This window comes from Cetorhinus maximus, chromosome 31 (genome assembly GCF_964194155.1).
Source record: "Cetorhinus maximus chromosome 31, sCetMax3.hap1.1, whole genome shotgun sequence".
NCBI classification, from domain to species: Eukaryota; Metazoa; Chordata; class Chondrichthyes; order Lamniformes; family Cetorhinidae; genus Cetorhinus; species Cetorhinus maximus.
Window position 1 is genome coordinate 14160072 of NC_135909.1, and position 20446 is coordinate 14180517.

Below are 20446 nucleotides of genomic sequence, written 5' to 3' on the forward strand. Positions count from 1 at the left end.
GTTAGTTTGTGGATATTATTAATTAATTGCTTCGTTCCGTTTCATTACATTTTGCAGAAAATAGACCTGGAATCTGATGCTCGTCAATACCTCACTGGAGATCCCGGATTTGTTCAGACTTCCTCAAAATTGAGACTGGTAATTACAGGTCTTCAGCAAAATTTTTCTAGAATGATTATAAAATAGGATTCATAAAAGGCAGCGAGATTTTCCGTTCTCTGGGTTTACACTAGCTGAAAGAGCAATGGGAAAAGTTAATGGTGATGGAGCAATAACATAACATTATGCTTGGGGAACACATTTAGTTTGAAATTTTCTTGGTAAGTTTAGTGAGTGAGCAAATTTTAGCAAATGGACTTTAAAGTGAGGGGCCGTCCAATTAAACCTATGAAAAATAGAGCAGGTTGTTTAATTTTGTGGTGAGATGCTCAAAACTGTGGAGGAGCAGAGAGCCATTCACAGATATCATTAAAAGGGAGGTAAAAAAAAATCTAACAAGGCTAATAGAATATAAAGGGTTGGAACTCATGCTACAGTTATATAAAATCTGTTTAGAGCCCATTTAGATCACTGCGGTCAGTTCTGGACATCACGCCTCAGGAAGGTTAGATTGCCCTTGGTGTGGGAACAGCAGAGTTTCACCACAGTGATACCAGGCTCAAATTGATGAGGAGAGATTGCAAAGACTAGCCTTGCAACGCCTTGAGTCTCGAATGTTGAGGGGTGATCTAACTGAGATGTTTACGATGATTGAATGATTTGACAGTTCAGATAGAGAATTCCAGGGAACCCTCAATGTTAAGGGATATAGAGGATTGGATAAGGAAATAGAGGCTCGTGGCAGGTACAGAGGGCAGAACACAGCAGGAGCTCTGGAAGAGTATAGAAAGTGTAGGGGGTACTTAAAAAAGTAATTAGGTTGATGAAGAGGGGGCATCAAAAACACTGGCGGGCAAAATAAAGGAAGACCCTAAGTCTTTTTCTAAATATAATTATATTTTATATAATTTATATATTATAATTTATAAGTATCATTTATAAGACCATAAGACATAGGGGCAGAAATTAGGCCATTCGGCCCATAGAGTTTGCTCCGCCATTCAATCATGGCTGATAAGTTTCTCAACCCCATTCTCCTGTCTTCTCCCCATAACCTTTGATCCCCTCACCAATCAAGAACCTATCTATCTCGGTCTTAAATACACTCAATGACCAGGCCTCCACAGCCTTCTGTGGCAATGAATTAAATGTAATCAAATATAAATATAAATATTTCCAAAGGTCTTGCATGGCAGAATGGTCAAGAAGGTAAGAGTCCATGGGGTCCAGGGCAATTTGGCAAATTGGATCCAAAATTGGCTCAGTGGCAGCAAGCAGAGGGTGATGGTCGAAGGTTGATTTTGCAATTGGAAGTCGGTGAAGAGTGGTGCTGGGACCTTTGCTATTTGTAGTGTACATTAATGATTTAGAGGTGAATACAGGGGTCTGCGCTGGAGTGCTGCTTTGGGCTGCAGCAGAGTGCTTAAGTTGGAGTTTGATGACTGAGGGAATTTGAGGGTTAATTTCTATCTAAAGTCTAGTCTATCTTTAATTTAGTAATAAACTAAAAGTTGCTATTTGGGTTGGAAGAAGGTGAGTTTTTAGGCCAGCTTTAAAACAGGGTTTATACAGTCTCTGCTTGCAGCTACTAGTTAATTAGATAACTGGCTTCAACAGGTTTTCAGAGGCTGAGTTCAGAGGGTATAAAAACAGGCCATGTTACATTGCTGACTTTGCACTGCACAGCAGTGCTGCTTTGGGCTGCAGTAGAGTGCTTAAGTTAGAGTTTGGTGACTGAGAGAGTTCAGTGAGGAGGGAGCAAGATGATCCTTGAATACCGTGAGTAGGGTCGGGTAAGTGTTTACTACTTTTATCGCTTATAGTTTTCAAAGTCTTATTTTGTGGTTAATCGTTTGTAAGAGCAATATTCTGTAATAATGAGCTGCAGGGAAGAAGGGCCCTAGAGTAATTGATATTATTTGATACTAAGTATCTTCCAAAAGGTTTAAATTAATTTAAAGGGGTAAGTTATGGCAGAAGAGCTCAAAGCCGTGGTGTGCTCCTCCTGCTCTATGTGGGAAGCCGGGAAAATGTCCAGTGCCCGAGGCTAGCACATGTGTGGGAAGTCTCTCCAGCTGCAGCTCCTGGAAGCCCGGGTTTCAGAGTAGGAGCGGCAGCAGGGGACATTGTGGAGCATCTGCAAGGTGGAGAGTATCGTGGATAGCACTTATAGAGAGGTGGTCACACAGCAGGCTAAGAGTCCGCAGGCAGGAAGGGAATGGGTGACCACCAGGAAGAGCAAGAGGACTAGGCAGGCAGTGCAGGAATCTCCTGTGGCTATTGCCCTGCAAAACAGATATACCGCTTTGGATACTGTTGGGGGGGGGAATGGCCTCTCAGGGGAAAGCAGCAACAGCCAAATTCGTTGCACCACAGTTGGCTCTGCTGCACAGGCGAGGAGAAAAAAGTGTAGTAATGCAATGGTTATAGTGGATTCAATTGTAAGGGGAATAGATAGGCGTTTATCTGGCCACAAACGAGACTCCAGGATGGTATGTTGCCTCCCTGGTGCGAGGGTCAAGGATGCCTCAGAGCGGCTACAGATGTTATGAAGGCGGAGGGTGAACAGCCAGTGGTCGTGGTACACATTGGTACAAACGACATAGGTAAAAAAAGTGATGAGGTCCTAAAAGCAGAATATAGGGAGTTAGAAAGTAAGTTGAAAAGTAGGGCCTCAAAGATAGTGATCTCAGGGTGACTACCAGTGCAATGTACTGGTTAGAGTAGAAATAGCAGGATACATCGGATAAATATGTGGCTGAAGAGATGGTTTGAGGGGGGGTTCAGATTCCGGCAACATTGGGACCCGTTCTGGGGGAGGTGGGACCAGTACAAACTGGACAATTTACTCCTGGGCAGGACAGTGACTGATGTCCTAGGAGGAATATTTGCTAGAGTGGTTGGGGAGGGTTTAAACTAAAATGGCAGGGGGATGGGAACCTATGCAAGGAGTCAGAGAATGGGGAATCACGGACAGGAACAGAAGATAGAAAGGGGAATATGAAAACTGATCGGCAGCGAAAGCAAGGGCAAGAATCAAACAGGATCTCAGTGAAAAATAGTGGGAACAGGACAAGTAATGTTAAAAAGACAAGCCTTAAGGCTTCGTGCCTTAACGCGGGGAGCATTCACAACAAAGTAGATGAATTAACCGCGCAAATAGATGTAAACAGGTATGATATAGTCGGGATTGTGGAGACATGGCTGCAGGGTGACCATGGACGGGAACTGAACATCCAAGGGTATTCAGCATTTAGGAAGGATAGACAAAAAGGAAAGGGCGATGGAATTGCATTGCTGGTTAAAGAGGAAATTAACGCAATAGTGAGGAAAGATATTAGCTCCGATGATGTGGAACCTGTATGGGTAGAGCTGAGAAATGCTAAGGGGCAAAAGATGTTAGTGGAGGTTGTATATAGACACAAACTGTAGTGGTGACTTTGGGAATGACATTAAACAGGAAATTAGAGATGCATGCAATAAAGGCACATGTGTAATTATGGGTGACTTTAATCTGCATATAGATTGGCCAAATCAAATTAGTAACAATACCATAGAGGAATTATTCCTGGAGTGTATACGGAATGGTTTCCTTCAGCAATACGTTGAGGAACCAACTAGAGAACAAGCCATCCTAGACTGAGTATTATTTAATGAGAAAGGAATAATTGGCAATCTAGTTGTGCGAGGCCCTTTGGGGATGGGCAACCATAATATGACAGAATTCTTCATCAAAATGGAGAGTGAAGTAGTTGATTCTGAGAAAAGGGCTCTGAATATTAATAAAGGAAACTGCGATGGTATGAGGTGCGAGTGGGCTATGATGGATTGGGAAACGTTACTTTAAGGGATAACAGTGGATAGGCAATGGCAAACATTGAAAAAGTGTATGGGTGAACTGCAACAATTGTTTAGCAACAATTGTTTATGACTGTCTGGCACAAAAGTAAAACAGGAAAGGTGACCAAATCATGGCTTACAAGGGAAATTAGAGATAGTATGAAACACAAGGAAGAGGTATATAAATTAGCCAGAAAAAACAACAGGCCTGAGGATTGGGAGCAGTTCAGAATTCAGCAAAGGAAGACAAAGGGATTGATTAAGAAGGGGAAAATCGAGTACGAGAGTAAGCCTGCGGGGAACATAAAAACTGACTGTAAATTTTCTATAGGCATGTGAAGATAAAAAGATTGGTAAAGACAAATTTAGGTCTTACAGACAGAAACAGGGGACTTTATAATGAGGAACAAAGAAATAGTTGTGCAACAAAATACATACTTCTGACTGTTCTGTCTTCACAAAGGAAGACACAAATAACATACCAGAAATGTTGGGGAACACAGGGTTTAGTGAGAGGGAGGAGCTGAAAGAAAGCAGTATTAGTAGGGAAATGAAGTTGGATAAATTGATGGGATTGAAGGCCGATAATTCCCCGCTGCCTGATCATCTACATTCCAGAGTACATAAGGAAGTGTCCCTAGAAATAGTGGATGCATTGGTGGTCATCTTCCGAGATTCCATAGACTCTAGAACAGTTCCTACAGATTGGAGGGTACCTAAGGTAACCCCACTAACTAAAAAGGGAGGTAGAGAGAAAACAGGGAATTATAGACCAGTCAGCCTGATGTCAGTAGTGGGGAAAATTCTAGAGTCCATTATAAAGGATTTAATAGCTGAGCACTTGGAAAACAGTGGGAGAAACAGAGACAGTCAGCATGGATTTACGAAAGGGAAATCTTGCTTGACAAATCTACTGGAATTTTTTGAGGATGTAAAAAGTAGAGTTGATGAGGGGGAGCCAGTGGATGTGGTTTATTTGGACTTTCAGAAGGCTTTTGACAAAGTCCCACATAAGAGATTAGCGTGTAAAATTAAAGCACATGGGATTGGGGGTAGTGTATTGAGGTGGATAGAAAACTGGTTGGCAGACAAGAAACAAAGGGTAGGAATAAATGGGTGTTTTTCCGAATGGCAGGCAGTGACTAGTGGGGTACCACAGGGATCGGTGCTGGGACCACAGCTATTGACAATGTATATTAATGATTTAGATGAGGGAACTAAATGTAGTTTCTCTAAGTGTGCAGATGAGACAAAGGTGAGTGGCAGGGTGAGCTGTGAGGAGTATGCAGAGCTGCTTCAGTATAATTTGGGCAAGCTGGCTGAGAGGGCAAATGCATGGCAGATGCATTATAATGTGGATAAATGTGAGATTATCCACTTTGGTAGCAAAAACAGGAAGGAACATTATCTGGATGGCTGTAAATTGAGAGAGGGGAATGTGTAACGAGACCTGGGTGTCCTTGTAGACCAGTCGCTGAAGGTAAGCATGCAGGTGCAGCAGGCGGTAACGAAGGCAAATGGTATGTTGGTCTTCATAGGGAGAGGATTCGAGTACAGGAGCGGAGATGTCTTGCTGCAATTATACCGGGCCTTGGTGAGACCACACCTGGAATATTGTCTGCAGTTTTGGTCTGCTTATCTGAGGAAGGAAGTTATTGCTTTAGTGGGAGTGCAGCGAAGGTTTACCAGACTGATTCCTGGGATGGCGGGACTGACATATGAGGAGAGATCGAGACGGTTAGGATTATATTCGCTGAAGTTCAGAAGAATGAGGTGGGGATCTCATAGAAACATATAAAATTCTAACAGGACTAGACAGGGTAGATGCAGGAAGGATGTTCCGATGGTGGGGGAGTCCAGAACCAGGGGTCACAGTTTGAGGATATGGGGTAGACCATTTAGGACTGAGATGAGGAGGAATTTCTTCAACCCAAGAGTGGGGAGCCTGTGGAATTCGCTACCACAGAAAGTAGTTGAGGCCAAAACATTGTATGTTTTCAAGGAGTTAGATATAGCCCTTGGGGCGAAAGGGATCAAAGGATATGGGGAGAAAGCGGGAGCAAGCTATTGAGTTGGATGATCAGCCATGATCATAAAGAATGGCAGGGCGTGCTAGAAGGGCCGAATTGCCTACTCCTAGTTCCTATGTATCATCAGTAAGTTCACAGATGACATGAAAATTTGTGGCGTTGTAAATAGTGAGGTGGAAGCCTTAGATTATGGACAATATAGATGGGCTGGGAAGGCGGGGAGAGCAGTGACAAAAGGAATTTAATTGGGTTGAGGTGATGCATTTTGGGAGGGCTAATACAGCAAGGGAATACACAATGAATAGTCGGACCCTAGGGAGCACAGAGGGACCTTGGTTTAAATGTCCATCGATCCCTGAAGGGAGCAGCACCTGTAAATAAGGTGATTAAGAAGGCATATGGGATACTTGCCTTTATTAGCTGAGGCATAGAGTATAAGATCAGGGAGGTTGTGTTGGAGTTGTATAAAATGCTAGTTAGGCAACAATTGAAGTCCTGTGTGCAGTTCTGGTTGTCACACTATAGGAAGGATGTGATTGCACTGGAGATGGTGCAGAGGAGATTCGCCAGGATATTGCCTGGGCTGGAGCGTTTCAGCTAGGAAGAGAGACTGTATAGGCTAGAGTTGCTTTCCTTAGAGCGGAGAAGGATGAGGGGGAACCTGAGAGAGGTATACAAAATTATGAGGGACATAGACGGGGTAGATATGAAGAAAAGTTTTCCCTTAATGGAGGTGTCAATAACCAGGGGACACAGATTTAAGCTCAGGGGCAGGAGGTTTAGAGGGAATTTGAGGAAAGAAGTTTTTACCTAGAGGGTGGTTGGAATCTGGAACACACTGAGGAGGAGGTAGAGGCAGGAAATCTCACAACATTTAATAAGTATTGAGATAAGAACTTGGAATGCCATAGCACACAGGCTATGGTCCAAGTGCTGGAAAATGGGATTAGAATAGATCGGTGCTTGATGGCCAGCATGGACACGATGGGCCGAAGGGCCTGTTTCTGTGCCGTATAACTCTATGACTCTATGAGAGACACTATTGCCTCTGGTGCAGGGTGTTCTCACCAAGGAGGCATAACCTTAAAATTAGAACAAGGCCTTTCAGGGGTAATTTCAGGAAGAACTTCTTCATACAAATAATGGTGGAAATTTTGAACTGTTAAGACTGGGGGTCAACCGAAAATTTCCAAACTGAAGCTGGTAGCTTCTGTCTGGTAAGTGCTTTAAGGATTTCAAAACCAAGCTGGGTAGATTGAGTTAAAATAAAAATGACTCATTAAATGGCACAGCAGACATGAGGAAGAATAGTTTATTTCTGCTACTATATCCTGGTCTTCATAATCCTGGACCAAGCAGGATTTCAAATTACCAGCCAGTCTGAACACGTTGCCTGTTAAAATTAATTCCTCCACCCCCTCTTCAGAAAGAAAAAGACTAAATCTGGAGGAAACTGAAATGGGGAGTCATGTACAACGAGGGAGACATTTACAAAACTAAATCCGTTAATAAAATAGTTTGTCATGAAAATATAATATTTTTCATAATGTTATTGTGATTTATTGTAAAGGTAGGTTAATAGTGGGGTTTGGATTAGTTTCTCTGATTGAGTTTGTGTGTGTGGGAGGGGTTTCAATTTAATTCCAAACAGCTAGTCTGGAGTTTTTGTGTTATCTAGGTGTTACTCGGTTTGAAATGCTAAATATGTAAACATGGCTGAAGTTTTAGAATGTGAGGAGTGAAGAACATTTGCGTTTTTAGATAAAGCAGAGTAGTGAATTTCAAAGAGATAGTAAGGTGTTACACCTAACCATATGGAGGCTAAGACAAACAGTGTGTTTATTTTTTCCAAAGATTACTGATAGCATGAGCGCTATGAAAGGTTTATATTATGGAGAAAGTAAAGTTTCAAATACATATTGGAACAATGGGATTTTTATTAAAAACGGAGAAACATATATAAAGGAACTGAGTTTATGTGTAAGCAAAAGGCATGGTAAGATCCAACAAGTGTGAAAAGCCTCCAACTACAAAGTACCAAGATGCTGTCTACAGGAACTGAAGCTGAGAAAACTCATTGTGAATCTCCCTGTCAAGGGTATTTTGTGCTTTGTCTGGGTCTGTTGAATCTATTTTGTATTACTGTTACCTTAATGGAGGTGTAACTGGGAGATAGATTAATTAGGAGATTTAGCAGTTATTATTGTAGAAATTTGAAGGCCCATACATGTGCTTAAAATCTTTTCTTCTATTAATAAATGTTTACTTTAGTTTTGTAAAAAAACCTCTAAGTCTTAGTGGGCTCACTACTACTGAATTCAAGGCATGAAATAAAGTACAAATTGCAAACAGTCATGGCAGCTGTTTTAAGTTTCCCTCTGGGATTTGAGCAGCTCAGCACTTGCTATCCACTGTGCCATAAAAAGTTCAAAAACCATCAAGATCACATTTTCCTGTGAGGAAAAGTCAAGTTATTATTGAGAACTCTGCTGAGAGAACTTCATTGGGCAGCAGAGAAATCTGGTGAAGAATCCGAGAAAATCGATATCAGCGAACAAGTCAACATTCAAAACTGGATCAACTCGTGTGAAGATCAATGAGTAAAAGCCGAGAGCCCCGTGAATCCTCAGATCATCAAGTAGAGATATTGTCTGGATAAAGCATTTTGTTTAGGACAGGATTCACTGAACTGGGTGGAGCAGACAGCTTATTGCAGAACAAGTAAGTCATGTCTAGATTTTCCTTAGTAAACTTCCAGTTTGTTGAGACATTGAATTCAAATAAACTAGAATTACAGTGCAAATGAATTGACAATTCAAAAACAATCTTAACTTTGCGATAAATGAATTGTAACAATTAAATTACAAACAAGAAATTGAGTATCCTGCAAGCTCAAACACAGTGGGAATAGGCGTGATGACTTTAAAACATGGATAAAAGCAAAATACTGTGGATGCTGGAAATCTGAAACAAAGACAAAAATCACTGGAAAAACTCAGCAGGTCTGACAGCATCTGTGCAGAGGAAGACAGAGTTAAAAGCATTTGTTGAGAGTGGGGATTAGGTGCATCTTATGTCTGTGCGTACGCCAAAACAGGCTGATGATAAATGTCAGATGATTAATACATTAGAGAGCCAAGCAGCATACAGAAAGTACAGAGGAGAGCTGAAAAAGGTAATTAGATCAGCAGAGTGAGAGTGTATGAGAAAGGGTTAGAGGGTAACACAAGGGAAAACACTGCAGGATGTTACCAACATATGGACAGTCACTGAAAGGGTCGGCTGATTAGGAGATCCTGTGGAGGCAGAGAGCATGGCTGAGGGATTAAATGGGAACATTACATCTGTCATCACAAAACAAGTGGATGCCGCTAATGTCAGAGTGAAGGAGGAGCTGGTGGAGAAATGAGATGGGGTAAAAAAAGATAGAGAAGGCAATTACAAGGTTGGTAGCGCGTACAGTAGAAAAGTCACCCGATCCGGATGAGATACACTGAGGGAAGGGTGGAAATAGCAGAGACTCGAGCCAGAATCTTTCAATCCTCCTCGGATATGGGAGTGAAGCCACAGAACTGCAGGATGTTAATGTTACATCCGTGTTTAAAATGGAGAGGGATAAGCCCAGTAACTACAGACCAGTTAGTCTAATGCTGGTCGTGGGGAAAGGTTTAGAGACAATGATCCAGGACAAAATTCATTATCGTTTCGTAGAACATGGGTTGATAAATAACAACCTGTACAGATTGGTTAACAGAAAATCAGGACTGAAATAGTTAATGAAGTTCTCTGATGAAGTTTTAGAGAACATTGACCAGGGGAGTGAGGTTGATTGTGTGTGTCTGGGCTTCCACAGGGGTTTGAAACAGTTCCACATAATAGAGAAGTTAGTAAAATTCAAGCAGATGGGATCAAAGGGGCAGTGGCAGCATGGACACAAAATTGAATAAAGGGACAGAAAGGATAAAGTAGTGGTGAGCGGTTGTTTTTCAGGCTGGGGGGATTGAGACAGATCTGATGCTCTGTCAGATCAGTCGGCTGTTCTATTCCCATTCCCAGAGCTCTTGTAAATTTCAATAACTTCCAGCCTATATCCAAGTTTGCTGATGACACTAGGTTAGGTTACATGGTTAGTAGTGTAGGTGGGAGCAGCAGGTTTCAAAGGGTCATTGACAGATTCCGTGGCTGAACAAAACTGGCTGAAGATGTTCAACATGGGGAAGTGTGAGATTATCCATCTTGGAGTAAAGAAAGATCTGAGAATTTCCTAAACAGTCAGAAACTTGGGAGTGTGGAGGAGCCAAGAGTGAGTGAGAGTGAGAGCTGAGTGAGGCTGAGGGGTGGATAAAGAGCAGCGGCAGAGCAGCCCGAGAGCAGCAGTGGGAGAGAGAAGGAGAGAAGAGAGAGAGCGGTGGGGGGGATAAAGAGCTGTGAGGGAGGGGTTGGAGCAAACCGGCCATGTTTATAATAAATAGTCAAAGCATGATATCAGGGGAAAGAAGGGAGCTGGTTGGTTTGTGCCGATTTCTCTAAATTAGGGCATTGATTTAAACAAGGAGCTGGAAAATTAAACATTTCAATCAGGGTAAGTATAACAGTAAGTATAAGTGTAATAAGAGTATTAGTGCAGGGCAGGTCAAGAGGCCTTAAATAAAATTAATAATTTAAACAAAGTACTGATTAGATTCTAAAAGAGGGAATAGGGGTTTATTTAGATCATGGATGGGCAGCTGTGACCTGTTGTTTGCAGTTCCTGCCCCATGTGGGAACCTCAGGACACTTCATGTGTCTAGGGGCCAATTGCATACAAGTGTCTCCAGCTGCTTGAGTTCGAGCTCAGGATTTCTGAGCTTGAGGGGCAGTTGGAGTCACTGCAGAGAATCAGGGAGGATGAGAGTTTCCTGGATCGTACGTTCCAGGTGGTGAACACCCCAAAGGGAAAGAGGGAGTTCAGGATCGAAGATGGGTGGCCATCCAGAAGAGTAGGAACAGGCAGGAAATGCAGGAGTCTGCGGGGTGGGTGCCACTGTCAAACCGGTACTCAGCACTGGAGACTGCTGGGAATGGGGACACCCTGAAGAACTGCAGTCAATGGGCAAGAAACTGCACAGGAGGGAAAAGTGAAGAGTAGAAATGCAGTTGTTAAAGCAGATCCCATAGTCAGGGGGACAGACAGGCATTTCTGTATCGGTCAATGTGAGTCCCACATGGTGTGCTGTCTCCTTGGTGCCAGGGTAAAGGACATCACGGGGAGGGTACAGAATATTCTGCAGGCAGAAGGGAGTGAGCCAGAGGTTGTCGTACACGTCAGTATCAATGACACAGGGAGGACAGGTATTGAGGTCCCTCAGTCAGAATTTCAGCAGCTAGGGAGGTTGTTAAAAAGTAGGACCTCAAAGGCAGTAATCTCTGGATTACTACTAATGTGGCATGTGCTAGTGGGAGTAGAAATGTAAATATGTAAATGTCAATATGTGGCTTGCGGCCAGTGCAGGAGGTGGGAGGGCTTCAGATTCGTGGGACATTGGGGCCAATTTTGGAAGAGGAAACAACTATTTAAAAGGAACAGGTTGCACCTTAACAAGACTGGGACCAATGTCCATGTGGGGAGGGTCACTCGTGTGGTTGGGGAGGGTTTTAATTAAGCTCACAGGGGCTGGGAATCAGTATATAGAAGTAGAAAAGAGGAATAACTAGAGAAGGAAGTAGGAGCATATAAGATAGGAGTAGATGAAGAAGAATCTAAGAGGAATACAAGGAACTGTTTGGATTGTATGTTTGTAATCGCATAATGTGTAGTGAATAACGTTGGTGATCTCAAAGCACAAATAGCCATGTGGGAAAATGATGCAGTGGCAATGATTAAAACGCAGTTTAAAAATGGTGAGGATCGGGTTCATATTCAAGGATACAAAGTGTTCAGAACAGAGAGAGAAGGAAAAAGGGGAGGTGTAGTGAGAGGGATAGAGAAGCAAATCTGCAGGAAAATCACAGATGTATAAGAACGATAGAGTGGTGATATCTGGGGATTTCTGAAATGTGTTCAGAGGCACTTCCTCGACCAGAATGTTCTCAGTCCAGTTAGGAAGGAGGCATTGCTGGATCTGGTGCTGGGGAATGAGGTGGGCCAAGGTTGGCCACGTGAACCAAGTGTCTGTGGGTGGACCCTTGGGTAAGAGTGATTGGAAGGGAGCGAACTTCAATGGGAGGAGAGGCGATTTAGCCAGGGTGAAATGGAAGCAGAGACTGAAAGGAAAAACTGTAACAGAGCAACGGATGATCTTTCAGGAGGAGATGTTTCAGGTACAGACTAGGTACATTCCAATAAGGGAGAAGGGAGGGAAACCAAAGCCAGGGCTCCTTGGATGATGAGGAAGATAGAAAATATGATGAAACAATGAAGAGGCCATGTGACGCACGTCAGATGAATTATTCAAGTGTGAACCAGGTCACTGTTATTGTACGAGAGTGTGGAATTTACTCCCTCCCTGTCCATCTCTGTTACTGTATGGGGATGTAGAATTAATTAATCCCTGGTATTTGTCAATCTGTATGTGAGTGCATGATTAACTCTCTATCTGGCAGTCTCTGTTACTGTGTTTCAGGGCAGAATTATGGTAACTTTCTACCTATCTGTCTCCATTAGTCTATTTGAGAATGGAATTAATTTTGTATCTGCCAGCCTTTATTACTGCAAGTGAGTCTGGAATTAACTCTCCCTCAATCTCTGTTAGTGTGTTTGAGTGCACAAATAACTCTTTGTTAGTCGATCTGTGCTCCTGTGTTTCAGTGCAGAATTACCGCTCTGTCCATCTTCATTAGTGTGAGAGAGGGTGGGATTAATTCTGTATCTGGTGTTCTTCTATTAGTGTATGTGAGTGGGGCATTAATCCTTTGTTCATCGCTGTTATTGCATGTGATAGTGTAATCAACTGTCAATCTTTGTTACTGCATATGAGGGCAGCATTAATCATTCTCCATCTCTAATTGAAAGTAGATTTAATTCTCTCTCCGTCGTCTCCGTTACTTTGTGAGTGTGAATTAATTCTATATCCTGTAGTCTCCAATAATGTATTTTAGTATGGTAATTACACACTGTAAATCTCTGTTACTGTATGAGTGCAGAATTCACTCTGTCAATCTATAATAAGGTGTAATTAACTCTCTGTCCATCAGTCTCTGTTCTTGTTTGCAAGTGTAAGCTTTCAGGTAAGCAAACTGCAACTAGTAGAGTGCCACAGGGAACAGTGCTGGGTTCTCAGCTTTTTACAATCTATATTAATGACTCAGATGAAGGGACAGACCATCAACAAATTTTCAAACAACACATAGATAGGTGGAAAAGCAGGTGATGAGGAGGACAACAAGTGTCTGCAAGAGGATATAGATAGTTTAAGTGAGTGGCAATCATTTGCAATACAATGTGGGAAAATGTGAGTTTTCCACTTTGATGGGAAGAATAGAAAAACAAAACATTGTTTAAAAGATATATATTAATGACCTAGACTGTGGGTGTGCTGGGTATGATTTCAAAATTTGCATACGATACAAAGATTGGAAATATTGTCAACTGTGAACTTAAAAAGGACATAGACATGTTGGCGGAATGGGCAGACAAGTGGCAGATGAAGTTCAAAGCAGAAAAGTGTGAGCTGATTCATTTTGGCAGGAACAATCTGCTGAGACAGTATAAAATAAAGGGAGAGCCTCTAAAGGAGGTGCAGGAACAGAAAGACCTCTGTGTATACGTACATACGTCATTGAACATGGCAGGGCATGTTGAAGAGCAGTTAATAAAGCAAATAGTATCATAGGCTTTAATTACAGGGTCATTGAGTATAAGAGTAAGGAGGTTATGTTGAATTTGTATAAAACACTCGTTAGGCCTCATCTGCAGTACTGAGTCCAGTTCTGGGCACTACACTTGAGGAAGGATGTGAAGGTATTAGAGAGAGTACAGAGGCGATTCACAAGAATAATTAGAGTGGTAAAGAACTGTAGCTGTGAGGACAGATTGGAGAGGTTGGGACTCTTTGCCCTGGAGAAAAGAATGCTGAGAGGTGTTCAAGATCTTGAGGGGTCTGGACAGGGCAAATAGAGATAAACTGTTACCACTCAAGAGAACATCAAGAACTAGAGGGCACAGATTCAAAATAATTGGCGAAAGGAGAAAATGTGATGAGAAGATTTTTTTTTCACCCAGAGGGTGGTTGGAGACTGGAACAAACTTCGTGAAAGTGTGGTGGAGGCAGGTTTGATCGCCGTATTCTAAAGCGAATTGGACTGCTGCCTGAAAAGAAAGAACGTGCAAGGATACAGGGATAAGGCAGGGAAGTGGGACTAGATGGAATGCTCTTTCAGAGACCCACTGCAGACTTGAGGAGCCGAATGGTTTTCTTCTGCACTGTAAAGATACTGTGATACCGTGGAGAGAGACTACACAATGTTGCAGTACAAAGGGATCTGGGTGTCTTTGTACATGAATCACAAGAAGTTAATGTGCAGCTGCAGCAAGTAATTAGGAAGGCGAATGGAGTGTTGGCCTTTATTCCAAGGCGGGGTGGAATATAAAAGTAGGTAAGTCTTGCTACGACAACAGGTCATTGGTGAGACGACATGTGAAGCGCTGTGTAAAGTTTTGGTCTCCTTATTTAAGGAGGGATATACTTGCATTGAGGACAGTTCAGAGAAGTTTGACTAGACTGATTCCTGACATGAAGAAGTTGTCTTATGAGGAATGTTTAAGCAGGTTGGGCCAATCACCATTGGAGTTTCGAAGAAGGAGAGGTGATCTCATTGAAATATATAAGATTCTGAGGGTAGATGTTGAGGGGAATGTTTCCATTTATGGGGAAACTAGCACCAGAGGGCACAGTTTAAAAATGAACATCTCCCATTGAAGATGGGGATGAGAAGGAATTTATTTCCTTTGTAATTCAGAACCCTAGAGTGCAGTGGAGGGTGGGTCGGATCATTGAATATATTCAAGTGGAGTGGACATATTTTTGATCTACAGGAGAGTCAAGGATTATAGGGTGGATGGTAAAGTGGAGTTGAGGCCACAATCAGATCAGCCATGGTCTTATTGAATGGCTATGCTGGCCTGATGGGCTGAATGGCCTACTCCTGCTTCTCTTTCTTATATTTTTAATTTGTCATTGTGGGATTGATCCTGTCTTTTAGTCTCTTTTGCTCTATTTCAGTGTGGAACTAACTCAGTCTGATCTACATGTGAGTGTGGAATTCATTCTCTGTCTATCACTTACTGAATGTGAGTGTGCAATTTAAATCTCAGTCAATCTCTGTTACAGTGTGAGAATGTGCAATTAAATCTTTATATCAGTCCCTGTTAATGTATGTGAATGCAGGATTAACTCTCTGTTGGTCAGTCTCTGTTACTGTATGAGAATGTGCAATTAAATCTTTATATCAATCCCTGTTAATGAATGTAAATGCAGGATTAACTCTCTATTGGTCAGTCTCTGTTACTGAATGTGAGTGTGGAATTAACTACAATCAGTCAGTCTCTGTTACTGTAGGTGAGTGTGGATCAAAGTCTCCATGGGTCAGTCTGAGTTACTGTATGTGAGTGCGGAATTAACTCTCTATCGGTCGGTCTTAGTTACTGTAAGTGTGGAATTCTCTTTCACAGTCTTTGTTAGGATATCTGAGAGTGGAATTAAGGACCTGTCAATTTCCATTACCGTTTTAGTGAGGAATTAACCTACAATAACAGAGACTGAGAGTAATTAAGACAGTTATTTCACACTCTCATATTAGTCTATGTTAATCTATGTGAGTGAGGAATAAACAAACTACTTGTCAGCCTCTGTTACTTAGAGTGTGCAATTAATTCTCTGCAAATCACTCTTATTGCATATGAGTGTGAATCTCTGTCATGTGTGCAAGTGCTGATTTAGCTTTCTATTCCGACCATGCTGGTTGCTGTACAAGAGTGTGAAATTAACTCTTTGCATGATAACCTGTTACTTTCGGTGAATAAAATTAAGTTTGTCAGTTACCGTATTGGAGTGTAGAATTAATTCTGTGTCTGTCAGTCTCTGTTACTGTATAGGCCTATGGAAGTAACTCTCTTTCAGGCTCTGTTACTTCAAAAAAGTTAATTCCACATTCATCGTCTGTCAATCTGTGTTACTATATATGAGTGTGACATTAACGCTCTGTCTCTGTTGTGTGTGAGTGAGGAATTAACTCTCTTTCGCTTAGTTTCTGGTACTGTCTGTGGGTGTTGAATTCATACCTTACATGTCAAGCTCTGTTACTGTACATAGATGTGGAATTAATTCCATGTCTGTCAGTCTCAGTCATGCAGTGAGTGTGCTCTTCACTCTGTGTGAATCTCAGTTACTGTGAGTGAGTGTGAAATTAAATTTCAGTCAAACTTGGTTGCTATGTGTGATTCTGGAATTACCTGGTGAGGCCACAACTGGAGTATTGTGTGCAGTTCTGGTCACCACATTACAGGAAGGACATAATAGCTCTGGAGAGAGTGCAGGGGAGGTTTAGAAAAATGTTGTCAGGGTTAGAAAAGTGTAGCTACGAGGAGAGATTGGATAGGTTGGGGTAATTTTCCTTTGAACAAAGAAGGCTGAGAGGTGACTTGATTGAGGTGTATAACATTATGAGGGGAATAGATAGAGTGGACAGGATAAAATTGTTTCCCTTGGTGGAGAATTCTAGAACAAGGGGACACAGATTCAAGATAAATGGCAGAAGGTGTAGGGGGAACATGAGGAAGAACTTTTTTACGCAGAGGGTAGTGGGTGGCTGGAATTCGCTGCCCAAGTTGGCGGTAGAGGCAGAAACTTGAAACTCTTTTTAAAAGTGCCTGGATCTGCACCTAAAGTGCTGTAAGCTACAGGGCTATGGGCCAGTTGCAGGAAGGTGGGATTAGAAAGGACACCTGGGTGTCCTCGGGCTGGCATGGACAAGATGGGGTGAATGGCCTCGTTCTGTGCTGTAACTTTTCTAGGTCCTATGGTTCTACCTTCCAGCCAAAGTCTGGTATTGGAAGTGATGTGAAACTAACTCTTTGTCTGAGTCCATTACCGTACATGAGTTTGAATCAAAACTCTAATAATCTGCATTACTCTATGTATTTGGAATTAATTTTCTGTCAGTTTCTGTTACTGTGAGTGTGGCAGAGTAGACATGAAAAATTTTTCCCTCGCATTGTTAGAAAGAAATAGGACCAGAGGGCACAGATTGAAGGTAATTGGCAAAATAAGCAATGGTAACATGAGGAAAAACCTTGTCATGCAGCGAGCAGCTGGGGAATATGACTGAGAATGTGGGGGAGGCAGGTTCAATTGAAGCACTCGAGAGAGAATTGGATTATTATCCAAAAAGGAACAAAGTGCAGGTCTATGGGGAACAGGCAGTGAAGTGGCATGAGGTGAATTGCTCCTTCAGATGGCCAGCATAGTCATAATGGACTGAATGGCCTCCAATTGTGCTGTAATCATTCTATGATTCAATGAATTAACTCTATCAACCTCTTTTACACTAAGTGTGGGTGGAACTAACTCTGTCACTCTTTGTTCATGTATGTAAATGTGAAATTCACTTCCTGTCAGTCTCTGTTACTGTACAAGAAACAGTTAATGACCTTTTATCAGAAATGGTTGGGCCCTCCTGTACTTAAAAGTTCTCGTGGTTAAACCCATCAATGTCTCCTCTCTCTGCTCCGCAATTCAAAGTCAGCCAACAAGAACATACCTTCAAAGAAAGTGAGGAACGACTTCCACTTCCAACATCCACCCTTACGCAAAAGGGATCTGCATTTGTCAGTTTGTGTTTCTGGCCTCGGTTTTGTGAGCAACACCAGCAATAATTCACGTGCAAAATCAGGTGGATACTGGGAATCTGAAATGAGGAGAGAAAATGCTCAAAAGACATGGCACGTCAGGTAGCATCTGTGGAAAGAGAAACAGAGATCACATTTCAGGTCACTGACAGTAAACCTGCAAAAAAACACTTACTAACATCTGCTCATGGTGGCTGCAGTTCCCACAATTCCCTGCATCTCGGAAACCGCTCTATTTAATGCACTGACTTCCCCAGGCATTGAGAGTGTGCATGCTCCCCACAGCCGGTCCTGTGAAATTCCGAGGTAGACCTTTTACCTCCTCACAGTTCACAATACCACCAAGTTTAATCTCATCCGCAAATTTTGAAATGGTGCCCCGTGCACCAACATTAACATCAGGTAGAGCAGGGGTCCTAACACCGACGCCTGGGTAACTCCACTATAAACATTCCTCCGGTCTGAAAAACAACCATTCACCGCTACCCTCTGTTTCCAGTCACTCAGCCAATTCCATATCCATGTTGCTCTGTCCCTTTTATTCCATGAGCTGTAACTTTGTTCACAAGTCTGTTGTGTGAGACTTTATCAAATGCCTTTTGGAAATCCATGTAAACCACATGAACAGCATCACCCTCCCCAACCCTCTCTGTTACCGCATCAAAGACTCGGTGCAAACGGGGGAAGAAATCGGGAAGCGGCGGCTGGGATGGGGGAGGCGCTGCACCATCGGCTTCATGGTGAAGTCCCCCGGGTCCCTCTCCGCACGTCCGCCGGACCCGGCGGCTCTGATTCGGGCTCTGAGAGCCGCTGAGACTCGGCGTTACTGAGGCTGCGCTCGGCCAACCTCACGTTCTGGGAGCTGTGACGCGCGACTGCTCGGGGCAGGCAGGATTTCCGGTGTACGACCTATTGCACCTGCGCAGTGCCTATCTGATAGAGATAGGCCGTTATACATCACCCCGAGCATTCTGGGAAGGGCTGTCCGCCATTTCCTAATAAACTGCAAAACAAGAGGATGTGTTTGTGTTAATCGTATCAGAGCAAGCTCATTTGTCCCAAATCAGCCCCACTCCTCTGTCCTTTCCAATAGCCCTAAAATATTTTTCCATCCCGTATTTTTCGTTTCACTCATGTAAGTTTATATCGAATCCGCTTCCACCTCATTTCCCGGCTGAATATTCAGGTCACAACAACTGGCTGCCTTGTTAAGAAATGACAAGTGATGATCCATTCAATGTGGAGGATGGTGGAGAGGAGGGTGAAGACAAGGGAAAAGCCAGAATTAACCCCGGCCTCACATGCAGTACTAGACATTGACCGATAAAGAAGGAATCGCATCTCACAAGCCGTTCGACAGACTGAGATACAGAATAAATCTTACACTCGCAAGCATTACCTGTGTAGTGACTGACAGATACAGAACAAATCTCATTCAGGTATAGTAGCAGAGTTTTATAGATGCCTCATGTATCCCACAATCACATGTTCTCCCAAGGTTTAACAGCCACAGTCGAGGTTTGATGACAGTAATCCCATTCCGGTTTAACGAGAGCTTTGCACAAGATCCAGAATATCCCCTCCCCCCCCAATCCCCCCGACGAGTCGCTGGCTATGCCAACAGGCATGTCATGTCCACAAAAAATAAGCAGGACAAATGCAACCAGGCGAGGTACCACCGCATTATTGTCCTCCCTATCAAAATAAAGAAATGATGCATGGGGTCTTTGACAGTGGTATCCAGCAGCAGTTACTTAGCAATAACCTGTTCATTGACGCTTAGTTTGGGATCCACCAGGACCATTCAGCTCCTGACTGCACTGCAGCCTTGGCCCAAACATAGACAAAACTGCTGAACTCAATGGGCGAAGTGACAGCGACTGCCCTTGATATCAAGGCAGCACTTGACAAGGAAGACCATGACATCAGGAAGAACATATTTTCCCACAGAAAACCTCCTCACAGAACAGAAAACATCTTTAAACTAGAGGAAATATCTTTATCGAACAGAATTTTTTTTTGCGCACAACGGATCATATTTAGGCAGCCGGGAGCACATTTGCACAGCAGGGAAGCATTTTACACAACGACAGTGAGGATGTTTCAACGGCAGAATCACAGTTTCACCACAGAGGGATCAGTTTTACAGCAGGAAGCACAGTTACACAATAGGAACTACTTTTAAAACAGGCCCAATCTTTATGCAGCAGGAAATACCTTTTCGTAAATTATCAGTTTCTCCATTGTAATATCTTGCTGGTTTGTTCAGCACCTTTTCCTGTCAGCGATTGTGTTTACCCTGATAGTCTCTTGCTACTTTCCTGTGTATCTTTCTCTGTCTGGTATATTTGTGGTAGCGTAAGTGGATTTGCGGAGCTTGGGTGAGCTTCCCAATAGTTGTGCTCTTGTTTAAAATGTAATGAGGAAGTGATTAGGTGTTTGGCTACCAAACAACGGTAATAGGCAGTAGAAAAATGTTGCTTCGGAGGAGACTGGTGTGCAAAAGCGTGCTGGCCTCCTAACCCAGCGATCGATGGATTGAAACCATACTCAGTTTATTTAAATTCTCATTAACACTAAAAAAAACCACATTTGGCTGCGACACAAGATCACCTCTGAATTTGCTTCATAGTAAATTTACATCAGCTTCTTG

At 42.7% G+C, this 20446-nt stretch overlaps 1 long non-coding RNA gene across 1 annotated transcript; it reads right to left on the reverse strand.

Moving 5' to 3' along the window:
* LOC144670299 (uncharacterized) lies at positions 1 to 18630 on the reverse strand. The gene is made up of 3 exons (XR_013573842.1): positions 18280 to 18630; positions 17706 to 17902; positions 1 to 233 (listed from the first exon to the last, which is right to left on the reverse strand). It is a non-coding gene; the product is annotated as an uncharacterized LOC144670299 (long non-coding RNA).
* Positions 18631 to 20446: the final 1816 nt, after the last annotated feature.